The 4,117-nt window shown below is 50.6% G+C and overlaps 1 long non-coding RNA gene across 1 annotated transcript; it reads left to right on the top strand.

Moving 5' to 3' along the window:
- The first annotated feature begins 758 nt into the window (after positions 1-758).
- On the top strand, positions 759-3,373 carry LOC309437802. The gene is made up of 3 exons (XR_014183628.1): positions 759-852; positions 1,846-1,916; positions 2,398-3,373. It is a non-coding gene; the product is annotated as an uncharacterized lncRNA (long non-coding RNA).
- The last annotated feature ends 744 nt before the right edge of the window (positions 3,374-4,117 follow it).

Genomic DNA, 4,117 nt, shown 5'->3' with positions numbered 1-4,117 from the left:
TATAGAGACACCACCCCACGCACACTATCATGTTTTTCTCAGTGTAACCCCAGGTACGGCTCTGCGCAATGCCTGGCCACTTTCAGTTGAAAGCTTGCTCTTTCTCTCCTCCACCCCTCTGAGCTCAGCAATCAGGAATACAGAGGAAAACTTCTGGCCATTTGTGCTGGGATGAGCAAGCAACCAGCCCACACTCTGTCCAGCAACATGAATGCCAGGTTAGGTGAGGACATGCCAGCAGAGCCCACATACCAGTGCTGGGTTATGAGCACTTCAGATCCGACTGACTCTGCTTAGGAGACTGAAATATAAACAGCGCTTTTCTGGGAGGAGCAGCTCCCATGCAAATACTCCTCCATCTTAGTCACAGGTTAAAATAAATAAATAAACAAAGCTGAACTAATCTCCCACTTGGCCCACTCGCAGCCATGTGACTGGCGTCAGCCTTCACCCCGAGGTGAAACAGGGACCCAAAGGCTGAGTCCTGGCTGCCTGGTACTCCAATGGCACACGCCGGACGGGCAGCAGCCCCTAACCGGGACCGTGTGGACTTTGGCTTGCAGTGCAAGGGAACACCCACCTGGCAGAGCCCAGAGCCCAGCTGCACGCCACCTGCTCCCGCCTCCATCACACTTACATAAGGGAAACACGGAGGGGGCCAGGACACATTTAACCCAGAAATCCTCACGTGACCACGTGGATCCGAAGCAGAGCAGACCTGGCTCTGCTTTCCATCCCACGCGGAGCCACATCTGGGAAGCAACTCAAAGAGGGGACACTGCACAGTGAGAGCCTGGGGAGCCTGCGGAACAGAAGGACCAAGGCAGCAGTTGCCTCTTTGCCCGTCATTTGGTAAGAACAGCTGTGCTGGGAGTCAAGAGGGCACACTGGGGCAGGATCAGTCTAGACTTGCTCTGTTTCTTGTCCTCCTTCCCACAGCATCTGCTGCTGGTCCCTGTCAGAGGCAGGATAAAGAGCAAAGTGGACCTTGTATCCAGCATCATGCAGCCATTTATACTCACCTGCCTTGTGAGCCACGAAGTCTGGCCAAAGCTCCAAAGACAACCCCAGCTTTAAATGTATTTATCCTCTTTATCCAAACTAGAAATGGCTCCTCAGCCTACATCACCACCAGGCTACGTTAAAACATTGAAGTATAATCAGGAATGCAGCTGGAGGTCTGAGCAACCACAAGCATACATTTTAATAGGAAATATCCCAATGGGCTCTGAGAGCTACGTACAGTATATCTGCCCGTTGCTAATTATATTTACTGGTGGTGGTAGCTTTTTTTTCAAGCTGAAGATGAGTCAGAAAAAGAAAAAAGTCCTTTATTGTTGTGGAAGCAGAAAGATGTCTCCTGAGGGTGTATGTAATGCACTACTGTCACGGCATGACAATGGAAAAACTGACTGCTGAGCCAACCAAACCCCCATAAATACCTAATGATATCTCTCCTGGCCCAGATTTTCTACAAGTCGGTGCCTGAACTGCATACAAAATGACAATCGATATGAAAGGATCTCTCTTCTCAACAGAGCCAGAATTTAAGAGCCCAGCTGAGCATTATATTCCAGTTCATACAAAGAGATCCTTTTAAAGGTCTATAACAATAACTTGAAGGTGGTGATCCAGCAAAAAAAACTATCAGACCTCTCCACACTCTCTCCCCCATGCCTCCTACCATTAGCACAAAGAACAGCTGGCTCCAACAAACAGGCATCGTTATTAATTACAATATGGTGACACAAACAACATGTGCTTAGGGATGTTATCAGGTCTGCATTCACGTGGGACAAAACCAAAATTTTCTTCCTTTTCTTCTTCTTCTCCTTCTCCTTCCAGCTTGGGTAGCTCTGCCACCTCATGTATTCAGCTGGGGAGGCGGCCATGCCAGGCACCTGGCGCAGTTACAGGTATGTGCACAGGGACAGGGAGCCTGTTGTGAGAAAATCCGTCCTTAGCAAACTTCTCTGGCCGTCAGCCAGCCTCCACGCGTTGGGCAAGTGACTCTGCCCGGCTGCGGTTACATCAGTCACCACCACCTCCCTCAATGTCATGGCACGGGAAGCGGCTGCCAGGGGAGAGAGAGAGAGAGGGAGGCAGTGGCTGGTTTTCGAAACTGGCTGTCCAAAAAACATTACAACACCCTCGCCGGTTTCCAGCGGGTTTGCTCAGTTCCTCCCTTCCCGTGAAGACCACACAGGCTTGGTGAGGGCGTTTTGCCCTGCCGCAGAGGGGAGGTCGCTGGGGCCGCCACTCCTGGCAGCCGCTCCGCAGCAGCGCGATTCCACTGACTTCCTCCAGACACTCTCCCAGGGCCAGAACCAAACTCAAAATCTGATACTGGGGGAGTGGGGATGTGGAATTGCTTGTTTGTTTGGTTTTGTCCCCCAGAGCAAGATTCTCCACACTGCTCTACCCCCAGACCAAGGGGGAGGCAGGGCTGGAAGGGTGAGCAGACTGAGAAGCCCCTCACAGCTCCACTCCCTCCCCTGCCTCTCCTCTGGCTGACAGCGAGATCCCACTCTTGGCTACTGCCCCAGTGTACATTTAGAGCCACCCCTGCTTCAACAGTGACCGGGGATTTGTTCTGCGTGAGGGGACAGAGCAGACCTTGGACAAGGGATGGCACTTCAGGACAACCATCTGGTGCCCAGTGTAAACACAATCACTTTCTAAAAGAGAGCAAAACTGGCAAACAAAAATATTGCTCCTGGCATGAGAGTACTTCCACATTGATTCAACGCTTAAAAACGCACTGAAGTGAGGATGCCCTTTTTTCAAACCCTCCAGCAAATTCACTTTTGCTCTTAGCAAACTGCTGTCTCCTCAACCCTGACAGCAGCAGCACCTTCCTACAATGGCACCTCAACTCTCCTTTGCTGGACCCCGCCAGCCCCTGTGCTGCCTCCCCTTGCAGTCTCCTCTGCATTGCCTCCTGCTGAAGCCCTTCTGGAGGAGCAGTTGGAATTTCTGCAATGACCGTTCTGCAAGATAACCCACCATGGGCCTGTCTAGCCCAGCAAAAGCAGGGAGAAGCGCTCGCTGAAGCCCACGCGGAAGCTGTCACCAGGGAGGGTGGAACAGGAGCCCTCACAGGTTCACAAATTGGCCGGATTGGGGTAGCTTTTCTCCAGTCAGAGGCTCTGGAAGGATTCTTTGGCTGCAACATATCATATGACTTTGTTCTTAGAGTTACATTTTAACTGAGAAAGTTTAACAAGTATGACTTATGGGCTTCTAAAATTGGCAGCAGAAAAATGAGCTGAGGAAGTCATGGAAAAAACCACAAGCGAGGCCATTCCATGTTATGCACAATTTCTGGGCTCTTTTTCCAATCTTCTGTTTTTTTGGATGGTGGAAAATATTTTCCAACTACACAGGCCTGGCCTCACTAAGCGTGTATTTATGCCAAGTTTATAAAAAGCAGCTGCAGACAGGGTTGAATGAAAGGATTACACTGCTGTCTGTCTTCCAGAAGGTGCTTCAGTTCACACCCTGTCCCACAGAGTGAGGCCCATTTCTCAAATCTCCATGAATTTATGTAAAGAGGGACAAAATTTGAACCGCACAATACAAACAGCTATGGCTGTGCATGCAAATGGGCATGCATGCGTGTACATCTAGCTAGCTGGCTAGCTAGCAGAGGTTCCTAGCCACTGCTAAAGCTGGCTTTTAGCACTTGAGGTTTACCGCCATGCTGCCAGCCTCTCCCCACCCTATGGCCCCATCCATCTTCCATGAATACAACAATGGGTAGAGGGCTTCCCTGTTTGAGACCCTGCTTTCAGTGGACCTCTGCTGCCTCTTCACATCTACCTGCTGTCCAGCTGCTCCCACTGAAATTCAGGCTTCACTAACCTCATGTATTCTCAGGCTGCCAGGCTTTACAGCTGGGAGGCATCACGGTAAGCGTGCAGCCTGACCTCCTCCGCAGCACACTTGCCACAGAATTTCAATCAGAAAGCTGGGCAGTGGAGTCATAACCTTAATTTTCAGCTGTGTCTTATCACAGCCTTGGCCCAATACACTAGTCACAAGAGGAGAGTCACAAATAATTCTTCACTCTCCTAAACAGAATAGCTGCAGGGGGCGCGGGGAGGACACAAACTGA

Source organism: Streptopelia decaocto (genome assembly GCF_964273445.1).
Source record: "Streptopelia decaocto genome assembly, chromosome: 3".
In the NCBI taxonomy this organism is placed as follows: Eukaryota; Metazoa; Chordata; class Aves; order Columbiformes; family Columbidae; genus Streptopelia; species Streptopelia decaocto.
This window is presented reverse-complemented; position numbering and strand designations above follow the sequence as displayed.